The following is a 12,154-nucleotide window of genomic DNA, read 5'->3' as shown; positions in this document are numbered from 1 at the left end:
TCTCCCTGCGGTGCCCGTAGCCAAGACGCCCCTCACATGCCTCGCATTCAGCTCGAGGCTTTCAGCTAGCGAAAAGCAAAGTCAAGTGAAGTACAAGTGCGACACTGTGGTGTGGGGTACTGTGAAATGGGTTATGAATATAGATGACTATTTTTAGCCCAGATCACATCTGTGGGAGGCACGGAAACCCATTTTGGTTATCGCACAGCTTCTGCAACACATCATCTGAACTGGAAACATTTTGTGTGCGGTGCAGGGTCAGTCTGAGTAGGTTTCTAAAGCGCTTGCTTTTTCTACATTCAATGGTTGCAAAAAGTATTCAAGCACTGAAGTGCAGTGGTGTAATACGTACATTTTACCCGGAAAAGCCTGACATATGACATAACAGTGAGAAAATCATATTTTTTTAAATGGCACAATTTATTGAGACCTTAGACAAAATATAAACAAAAAAATGTCTGGTCTTGACTTTATATTAAGTAGCATTAACTACTATCTACTTGCATCAAATATATATATTTTTTGGTTATACTTTATTTGAAGGTGTCCTTGTTACAGTGTAATTATACATTTAAGTACTGAGTAATATTAATTAACTACTTGTACTTACTATGGTTAGGGTTAGGATTAAAGGATTAGTTCACTTTTAAAAAAACTTTTGCTGATAATTTACTCAGCCCCGTGTCATCCAAGATGTCCATGTCTTTCTTTCTTCAGTCGAAAAGAAATTAAGGTTTTTGATGAAAACATTTCTCCATATAATGGACTTCATTGGGACCCAAACGGTTCAAGGTCCAAATGACAGTTTCAGTGCAGCTTCAAAGGGCTTTAAACGATACCAGACGACGAATAAGGGTCTTATCTAGCGAAACGATTGGTCATTTCAAAAATAAATAAAAAAGTTTAAGTTTTATAAGCACAAATGCTCGCCTTGCTCTGTTCTGTGATGCGCGTTCGTGACGTCACGTAATACGCAATTACGTGGAAAAGGTCACGGTTGACTTAGGCGGAAGTACCGAGTCAGTAGGCTTTTTAATATTAAAACACCCAGGATACGCACACGAAATGGGCATTTTAAACGATAAACTGACACAAAGACATTTCAATATGTGTATATGGTCCTCCTTCCGCACATTTGTAAACACTGACTCGGTACTTCCGCCAAAGTCAACCGTGACCTTTTCAACGTAATTGCGTATTACGTGACGTCACGAACGCGCATCACAGAACAGAGCAAGGCGAGCATTTGTGCTTATAAAACTTAAACTTTTTTTATTTATTTTTGAAGTGACCGATCGTTTCGCTAGATAAGACCCTTATTCATCGTCTGGTATCGTTTAAAGTCCTTTGAAGCTGCACTGAAACTTTCATTTGGACCTTGAACCGTTTGGGTCCCAATGAAGTCCGTTATATGGAGAAATGTTTTCATCAAAAACCTTAATTTCTTTTCGACTGAAGAAAGAAAGACATGGACATCTTGAATGACATGCGGGTGAGTAAATTATCAGCAAAAGTTTTTTTAAAAGTGAACTAATCCTTTAAGGTTTGGTTTAGTGTTACTTGCATGTAATTATGCATATTTAATTGTTATCATAATATTAAATACATGTAATGTGTAACAAGGACACCTTAAAATAAAGTGTTACCTTTTTTAATTTATATAGCGCTTTTTACAATACAGATTGTGTCAAATCAGCATTACAGTATTAAACAGGAAAATAGTGTGTTGAAGGAACCAAAACTCCATCGTTCTCCTCTGGCCAGACGAAACCAGCAGTTTAATTCCAGGCTGCAACAAAGTCAGAATGTGCAGAGGACTCATCTGGTTCCCGTACAATGTACTTATTGTGTTCATATTGTATTGCAAATCATTTTTGCTGCTATTGAGGTGGAATATGGGTAAGGTTAGGGACAGGTTTGGTGGTATGGGTAGATTTAAGGGTGGGTTAAGATGTAAGGGAATGGTCAACAGTGTTGTAACTATAAATGTAAATACAAAAATGAATTACAGATGTAATTACATGCAGGTATTTTTTTAATTATAAGTACAATGTAAAAACATATATGTACACAATAAGTGCATTGTACCAAATTATTAATTCAAATGTATGTACATGGTAGTTAAGGCCACTTAATGTTAAGTGGGACTAAAAAATCTATAGTATGATATAGTGAGAATATGGAGTTAACAACATTAGTAAACATGAACTGAGAATGAACAATACTTCTACAGCATTTATTAATCTTAGTTAATGTTAATTTCAGCATTTGCTGATGCATTATTAAATTCACAAATTGTGTTTGTTAACATTAGTTAATGTAGTGTGAACTAACATGAGTAAACAATGAACAACTGTATTTTCATTAACTAACATTAACAAAGTTTAATAAATGCATTGTTCATTGTTTGTTCATGTTAGTTAATACATTAACTAATGTTAATAAATGAAACCTTATTCTAAAGTGTTACCTAAAATTCTGATAGCTTTAATGCAAATCAACAGATCTTTATAATAGCAAATAATAGAATAGCAGACTACTTAAATAAAATGCATATAAACATCAGCTGTCACTATATATCTCCCAAAACGTTTTAGTAAGATGTGGGGCAAAGCATATAATGCAATGATGATTCAGAGTCGTACAAATAAGCATTCCTCAAAAGCAAGATGTAGCATACTCACATTGATACTCATATTTTAACATGATTAACAATAAAAAAATTATATCAGGACAGTTGTACCACCAAGATATTTTTTGACTTTATAGCCCCAAAAATATCAAAATTGCATGCTCATCATAGAGTTAGTGTATGTATGATAAAACACACTCTGTCATAATAAAAATATATATATATCATTCTCTAAAAACCTTTAACTCAAACATGGTTTTATACAATGTTCAGATTCTTTTCTGCAAATTCATGCATATTCAGTTAGATAATACCTAATTTGCATATGCAAGCATTAGATTTCAGAACACTAATACAAAACAACTATCCTAATGACTGTGATTAATCAACTAGGGAAATATGGTAATATCTATTACCTTTTTTTTTATATATATTCACCTGTGGTGTCTTTTTTAAAATCCCCTTTGAGTGAATGTGACTTAAGTGTGCAAATACGTTTTTGGGCCACTGTACAACACTACTTTGGGCTTTAAGAGACTATATTCAGTTAAGTTTATTTTAAGTTTCTCCCTGCAGGCAGCACTGTACCGCCACAACTCTTAACCTTACATGCTTTTAAATGTTACGCTATTAGACGTTATCTAAGCGGGGTCAATACTGAGGTGTTGGACTCTGTAATGTGATGACATCATGGCTGTGGATAAACCGCTGGATTCAGCTCTAGACTAACCCCACCCCAGGCCCATCCAAACCCACAATCAACACAGACTAACATAGTCCAGCAAACGAAAGTTGATGAGGTCCTTATATTATAAGCAGACGAGTTTTGTTGCTCAAAAGAAGTTATCATTTAAAGGGTATTATCTAAGGGCCTTCTTAACGTTAGTGGTTTGTTGCAACAGGTTGTGAGTCCCTATAGATTTTATTGCTGTTGGCAGTGTTATTTTAGTAGCATTGATATACTATTATAGTTTTTTTTTTTTTATTATTAGATTTTATTTCATTTTTAGATATTATATCTAATAGTATATTATTATCGAATAGATTTTCTATCTATTTCTGGAAAAGAGATATTCACATTGACATAAAAAAAACAGAATAGTATACCAGTGACACTAAAATAATGCGGCTGTATATCCAACTAAAATGTAGCCTGTTGCTACTAAAATAATTTGTCAAACTTTAAAAATTTAAAACTTCTTCAAACATGAAACCTTAAAATATTTTTTTGAATTCTCACATAATTAAAATGACTTAACACTGTATAGTTACAGTTATCATTACAGTTCTTGTCCTTGTGGAGACCGAGCCTTTAGTCTGGTTTAGGAGGTCTTGGGTTACACTTTATTTTAAGGTGTAGTAATTACAGGGGTGAGAAGTAACGAATTACAAATACTCACGTTACAGTAATTAAGTAGTTTTATCAGTAATTGTACTTTTTTGGGTTGTTTAAAAATGGTGTACTTTTACTTGAGTACATTTTAAGTGATGTATCGGTACTTTTACTCCGCTATTTTCCTCCGTTTGTGGTCGTTACATGCTTATTTTAATTTTATTTTTATCCATTAATGTGATTGGATAGAGAGATAGTAATCGGTCTCGTGACTTTTGTCAAATCACATTGTGAAAACTTTAACCGCTAACTGCTGTTTATCATGGCAGCTTCTTCAAGCATCAATTCAGTCGCATCATCCTCTAAGATGTTAAGGTACATTTTGGATTTCTGCTTACTAAATGATTTGTATATATGCTTGTTATATATGCTTGCCTATCTACACGGCCTGAAATTTGGTGTGAGGTTGTGGGTATTGCTTACAGAGTTAACCCCCGCAAGTGCCATGTTAAATTCCCACTCACTTATGAGACGCGCGATCTGCGCTGCCTGTCTCGCTTGCGTGCGCTCTGCTGCAGTCACTTGGATTGTTGCTTATTGACTTTTGATGAGTTTGAGCGCGTGATGCGCGCTGTGAAAAAGTGTGTTGGAAACACTGTAAATTACTGTTAATACACTGCATCTGTGTCAGCGCGTGATGCAATAAAACAATTGCTTTTTTTCATTTTATTCAATCCGCCTTTATTTAGCAAGTGCACTCGCGCATAAACAATTTTTAAGTTCAGCGCTTTTTGTTCCATTCAGTTGTGGATGCTGCTGATTCACCGAGACCGCCGCGGCTCAGCAAAGAGACGTGCTTTTGTGTTTTCTTTTGAAAAACTTTCCCCAGAAATACTTTGCTATTTAATGCATTTTTCCTTACAAATTGTTTTATCGACATAACAATTCGAGTAAATGTATAAAAGGTATGGCATGATGCCATCCTTCTAGAACAATGTGCATTTATGTTAAAATTGTAACATAAATTATCAAGTTTAGTTATTATTATTTATTTATTGCAAAACAAAACTGGCACCGTTTTGGAGAGAAATGGGCTCTCATTTGAACCCATATCATGATGTGTGATGCTGAACTATGAGTTTAGTGTTTGTATTTGCACTATTCTAAACATTCATATTTGATGTGCAACAACAGCATGCTGTAAGTGGCCTTACACATGATTTTAAATCTGTTTTTCAAACTTCATGATTTAAATGGGGATTATTGTACTGAGAATATCTTTGATCTTTTCTTCAACTGAATACTGTTTCCGTGCTATTTTGATTGGTTTTAAAGAGTTGGCAGTCAAAATTAAAACTGCTGGATGATAGATATTCTTCGTTCTTTATGACAAACAAGATTATGTGAATTACAGAATGTACAACGTTTTTTAAATGTATAAATTGCAGTGTACAGCGTTTATTATGATGGGGTAGAATCCACAGCTCAGTACTCATGAGTACTTTTAAATAGGCTACTCTTTTACTCTTACTCTTTTTGGACAAGTACTTTTACTCTACTCACACATCATTTTTTGGAAGGTGGTGCTTTTACTTGAGTATATTTTTTCAGTACTCTTTCCACCACTGCCTAATTATACATTTAAGTACTGAGTAATATTAATTAACTACATGTACTTACTTTATGGTTAGGATTAGGGTTTGGCTTAGGGTTACTTGCATGTAATTATGCATAATTTATTGTTATTATAATAGTAAGTACATGTAACGTGTAACAAAAGACACCTTAACTAAAGTGTTACCGGGTCTTGTGTTGTCTGCTCTTGACTCAAACTCAGTTTGTTACCACAACAAGTACACAAATACCACCTACGAACATGACTCTTTTGATTGGTCACCTGTTATCAGTTGTTTTTTACACCTTCGCTTCCCACTAAAAGGTTCGTAAAAAGTGCCTAACTGTGTTATAAACATTTATACCTGCTCATGTCGGTCAAAATGTTCTGTGTTAATGAGTATTACACCAGCTGGTGGTTTGGGTTTGTGCATGTATCAGTGTGCAATGAAGCACATGGCTGTGTTTAACTAGACGCACTCACGCTCATTCCTTCCCATTAGCATGTGTTATATGGTGGCCGCACCAGTGTGCAACAGGTGTTGTGTTCCATTGACAGGTGTAAGAGGAACCATTAGGGTTAACACTTCGGCGCACACAGCTGACATATCCATCCATCCATCCGTCTATCCATCCATTTCTCTGTCTGTTCTATCTTAATTAACCAGAAATGCCCTGCATTTGCCCTTTTGACCTACTTTGCAGGCAAACCGGTTTCAGTATACATTAAACTGGTGGTTACAGCTGGCAGGAGATCAGTTTTGCTTAGAACACTTTGCCCCATGCTGTGTCCCAATTCACTGTAATATGTACTTGGTACATTCTGACAATATGTGATGCGATCATTTTGAATTGGAAGTCACAATCGTTTGTGGGGTTATTGTTGTGGTTATTGTCCATTAATAAACATAATTTCTTGTTCTATGTTGAAAGAGACCGTACAATTTATGTCTCTCATGCATTTTTATTTTATTTTATTTTTTATTCAGGTTTATTTGACATGCATATTTATTGGCTTTTATTTAATTTTGAATTTCTTTTTCTTTTATGTTTGAATAAATCTCCTAATTCTGTCATTACAATGCCTGAAAATTGTTTTATAAAATCCACTGTATTAAATTTTTATATATTGACAAATATGTAGAGCAGAAACATAGTAATTATGTCACTAGCAAGCAGAAACTGCAAAAAACAAATTATATAAAAAAAAGTAATTAAAAATGTATTTCTGGGCCAAAATGATCAGACTAAAATGTCATAAATCTGTGTCTTTAGCCACATAGCCTCTTTGTTCATTCTTTACACACATGAATAGTATGCAAATAAGGAATAGTGCGTGAGAGTCACGATTTGGGTCAAACTGATTTTGGAAGTGCACAGAAATGCCAGCTCAATTCCTTGTGATAAAGCTGTTCAATAGGAAGCAGTGGTTAAAACGCTGAGTGGTGCTGGACTTTGTCCAGGGCTGCCACGAGCTCTGGATGATGTCAGACATTCTTCAGACTGAATCCAATTGATATCTTGATCTGTTGCATATCTAATTCATTAAAGTGAAAGACATCCAGTTTATCAGTGTCAATAATACTGATCTGTTTTCAAGGCAATATCAGAGGTTAGTTTAATCTCCTTCAATAGATTTGTGCATTCCTCCTTGTTCTCCCCTATTCTTCATGCTTCTTCGAAAGTGCTTTTTCTGCAGGAATTCACTATTGCAGCCAAATTCTTAGACTGCTAATCTTGGCACCTGTCTCCTCCCTTTTGCATTAATCAAATCAGAATGAATGCTTTAGTTACGCAATATACATTATTACCCCTTGTTGCAGCTAATGAGGTAAATTAGGATTATTTGTGAAATGCTCTATGATGGCACCAACATGCAATGACATGTTGATAGTGATGAGTTTAATCGTAGGTATGCTTTTGAGATACCTTGTAAAATATCGGTTAATCCATGGTCAAGTCACCTGTAATTATATAGGGCTTTGCACAATACAGATTGTTTCAAAGCAGACTTACAGTGATAAACAAGAAAATAGTGATTCAATGATGCAAACAAAATTCAATTATGCTGTAAAGCAGATCTGAAATGACAATATAAACAGTCACTCTTCAGATGAAATCAGTTTATTCAGTTCAGTTTAATAATATAAAACTGACATAATAAAAATGTTTTGCCTACACATGAGTCACTAGTCAAGTCACAATTATTTGTATAGCGCTTTTAACAATGCAAATTGTGTCAAAGCAGCTTTACATCAGCTTGATATAAAGCTGGGAGGCTTTACAGTTTTTAGACGGGGAAATAGTTTGTCGAAATCGTGTCATTCTCCTCTGGCCAGACAAAATCAGCAGTTTAAATCTAGGCTAAACAGAGTCAGATTGTGCAAAGGACTCATCTGGTTCCTGTGGTTTTGTCCCGATGGCCTTCTGAATGACATGAATGATACATTATACATTAAATCACATTTTCAATGACACATGGTCACAATTCTACCTTTTTAAGTATATATTCTATCTAAAGTATGATGTCCATTATAGCAAATTCAACAGTTTTACTAAAATATGTTAATGTTTTTGTTTTGGGTTGGGTTGGGTTTTGTTATTTTCCATAATGATTTTGTTCTGTTTTGTTTTAGGTTTTTGTTTGTTTGTTTGTTTTTAGATAGGAGGTCCACTATAGCAAATTAGTGACGTGACATGTGGCCAAGTATGGTAACCTATACTTGGAATCCGTATTCTGCATTTAACCCATCCAAAGTGCACACACACAGCAGTGAACACACACACACCGTGAACACACACCCGGAGCAGTGGGCAGCCATTTATGCTGCGGCGCCCGGGGAGCAGTTGGGGGTTCGGTGCCTTGCTCAAGGGCACCTCAGTCGTGGTATTGAGGGTGGAGAGAGTGCTGGACATTCACTCCCCCCACCTACAATCCCTGCCGGACCTGAGACTCGAACCCGCAACCTTTGGATTACGAGTCCGACTCTCTAACCATTAGGCCACGACTGCCCCCCATTATTATACACGTTTACTAAAATATCCTAACAATAACGTTTTGTGTCGGCGTCGATAGCCTCGTAAAGCGCCTTTGTGCTCTGGGCTCCCGAGTTCGAATCCAGGCATTTGGACCTTTCCCGTTCACGTCCCCCTGTCTCTCTCCAACTTTGCTTCCTGTCAACTAACTGTCCTATGATAATAAAAGTAAAATAAAATAAAAACTACAAAGTTTTTTGTTTGTCTGTTTGTTTTGGGTTTTTGTTGTATTTTAAGTTCTGTTTGGAGTTTTTCTTTGGTTTTAGATTTTATTTTTTGTTTTTTTTGTCTTAATCCCTTAATTTGTCTTAATCCCTTAAATTTGTTACGGATCCCTAGTTTAACACTCATTGAAAGGTCTAAGCAACAGAAGGACATTTGGAGTGAGGTGCATTTTCACCAAAAATATTTATTATGGACCCAGAAAAGTAACAAATAAACACAAACTCACATATCATATCAAAAATAAAAATAAAAGAACATACAAATGAAATAATACTCAAAATGACACATACCAAAACCAAGACAGCTTCACAATAATCTTCACAGTAATCGTAATCTAAGGAGCTGGCTGTCTGGTGCATTCTTAACAACCTGGAGCTCAACACGCTCAACTGTGGAGATGATAGTGGACTTCAGGAGAAACCCCCCTGCTCTCCCCCCACTCACCATCATGAACAGCACCGTGACTGCAGTGGAGTCATTCAGATTCCTGGGCACCACCATCTCCCAGGACCTGAAGTGGGATATTCACATAGACTCCATTGTCAGGAAGGCCCAGCAGAGGCTGTACTTTCTTCGCCAGCTGAGGAAGTTCAACCTGCCACAGGAGCTGCTGAAACAGTTCTACTCTGCCATCATTGAATCCGTCCTCTGCACTTCAATAACTGTCTGGTTCAGCTCAGCTACCAAATCTGACCTCAGAAGACTACGGAGGGTAGTCCGGACTGCTGAGCGAATCATTGGTACAACCACCCCCACTCTCCAAGAACTGTACTTATCCAGAGTGAGCAAAAGGGCTGGCAAAATCACTCTGGACCCCTCACACCCAGCACACTCCGAGAACCAGAACGACCAGACACAGGAACAGTTTCTTCCCTCAGGCAATCCACCTCATGAACACTCAACAATAAACGTGGAACACACAACTATAATACACTATCCATTCACCACACTCACTAATTTTATCTTTATTTTCTCATTTCTAATTTGCACACACTTGACCTGTACATACAGTGGGTAAGGAAAGTATTCAGACCCCCTTAAATGTTTCACTCTTTGTTGTATTGCAGCCATTTACTAAAATCATTTAAGTTCATTTTTTTCCTCATTAATGTACACACAGCACCCCATATTGACAGAAAAGCACAGAATTGTTAACATTTTTGCAGATTTATTAAAAAAGAAAAACTGAAATATCACATGGTCCTAAGTATTCAGACCCTTTGCTCAGTATTTAGTAGAAGCACCCTTTTGATCTAATACAGCCATGAGTCTTTTTGGGAAAGATGCAACAAGTTTTTCACACCTGGATTTGGGGATCCTCTGCCATTCCTCCTTGCAGATCCTCTCCAGTTCTGTCAGGTTGGATGGTAAACGTTGGTGGACAGCCATTTTTAGGTCTCTCCAGAGATGCTCAATTGGGTTTAAGTCAGGGCTCTGGCTGGGCCATTCAAGAACAGTCACGGAGTTGTTGTAAAGCCACTCTTTCGTTATTTTAGCTGTGTGCTTAGGGTCATTGTCTTGTTGGAAGGTAAACCTTCGGCCCAGTCTGAGGTCCTGAGCACTCTGGAGAAGGTTTTCGTCCAGGATATCCCTGTACTTGGCCGCATTCATCTTTCCCTCGATTGCAACCAATCGTCCTGTCCCTGCAGCTGAAAAACACCCCCACAGCATGATGCTGCCACCACCATGCTTCACTGTTGGGACTGTATTGGACAGGAGATGAGCAGTGCCTGGTTTTCTCCACACATACCGCTTAGAATTAAGGCCAAAAAGTTCTATCTTGGTCTCATCAGACCAGAGAATCTTATTTCTCACCATCTTGTGGTCCTTCAGGTGTTTTTTTGTGTCTTGCACTGAGGAGAGGCTTCCGTCGGGCCACTCTGCCATAAAGTCCCGACTGGTGGAGGGCTGCAGTGATGTTTGACTTTCTACAACTTTCTCCCATCTCCCAACTGCATTTCTGGAGGTCAGCCACAGTGATCTTTGGGTTCTTCTTTACCTCTCTCACCAAGGCTCTTCTCCCCTGATAGCTCAGTTTGGCCGGACGGCCAGCTCTAATAAGGGTTCTGGTCGTCCCAAACGTCATCCATTTAAGGATTATGGAGGCCACTGTGCTCTTAGGAACCTTAAGTACAGCAGAATTTTTTTTTTGTAACCTTGGCCAGATCTGTGCCTTGCCACAATTCTGTCTCTGCTCTTCAGGCAGTTCCTTTGACCTCATGATTCTCATTTGCTCTGACATGCACTGTGAGCTGTAAGGTCTTATATAGACAGGTGTGTGGCTTTCCTAATCAAGTCCAGTCAGTATAATCAAACACAACTGGACTCAAATGAAGGTGTAGAACCATCTCAAGGATGATCCGAAGAAATGGACAGCACCTGAGTTAAATATATGAGTGTCACAGCAAGGGGTCTGAATACTTAGGACCATGTGATATTTCAGTTTTTCTTTTTTAATAAATCTGCAAAAATGTCAACAATTCTGTGTTTTTCTGTCAATATGGGGTGCTGTGTGTACATTAATGAGGATAAAAAAATGAACTTACATTTACATTTATCTGACGCTTTTATCCAAAGCGACTTACAATTGCTATATATGTCAGAGGTCGCACGCCTCTGGAGCAACTAGGGGGTTAAGTGTCTTGCTCAGGGACACATTGGTGTCTCACAGTGGATTCGAACCCGGGTCTCTCACACCAAAGGCATGTGTCTTATCCACTGCCGCAGGAGGCGATGAACGTTACGCCGTCCCCGGCGAAGAAGTTTCCGCAGCCCGCGAAAATGAGGATTCCGCCCGCGGCGAAGAGGAGATCGCCGAAGAAGGCGATGAACGTTCCGCCCGCGGCGAGGAGGATACCGCCGTGCCGGGCATTGAATGTTCCGCCCACGGTGAAGTGGAAGCCGCCGTACGCGGCGATGAATGTTCCGCCCTCGGCGAAGAGGATACCGCCGCAGGAGGCGATGAACGTATCGCCGTCCACGGCAAAGATGGTTCCGCCGCCGACTTCGGCTCATCCCGAGCCGCCGAGGGAGGAAGCTCAGGTACCGGTGGGAATTCTGGTAACATATGAGGGGATGTCTTGGACTCCAGTGCCTACTCCCCCACCTGAGTTCCCGCTGGTCCCGCCCAGCTCTCCTTTGTCTACGCTGGTCCCGCCCAGCTCGCCTACGTCTCTGCTGGTTCCGTCCAGCTCCGCGCTGCAAGAGCGCCCTCAAGAGTCTGCGCTGCAAGAGCGCCCTCCTGCGTCTACGCTGGTCCCGTCCAGCTCTCCTTCGTCTCCGCTGGTCCCGTCCAGCTCCGCGCCTCCCGTGCG

The 12,154-nt window shown here is 38.8% G+C and overlaps 1 pseudogene across 1 annotated transcript in view; it reads left to right on the top strand.

Moving 5' to 3' along the window:
• LOC306854123 (conserved oligomeric Golgi complex subunit 6-like) overlaps positions 1-11,911 on the top strand; it is a 48,995-nt pseudogene extending 37,084 nt beyond the window's left edge. Inside the window, exon 18 of the transcript in view lies at positions 11,568-11,911. The product of the transcript in view is annotated as a conserved oligomeric Golgi complex subunit 6-like (transcript). The remainder of the gene's footprint in view (positions 1-11,567) is intronic.
• The last annotated feature ends 243 nt before the right edge of the window (positions 11,912-12,154 follow it).

Source organism: Barbus barbus (assembly GCF_936440315.1).
Source record: "Barbus barbus genome assembly, chromosome: 34".
In the NCBI taxonomy this organism is placed as follows: domain Eukaryota; kingdom Metazoa; phylum Chordata; class Actinopteri; order Cypriniformes; family Cyprinidae; genus Barbus; species Barbus barbus.
Note: the sequence above shows the minus strand (reverse complement) of the source record. Positions and strands in the feature narration are given on the sequence as shown.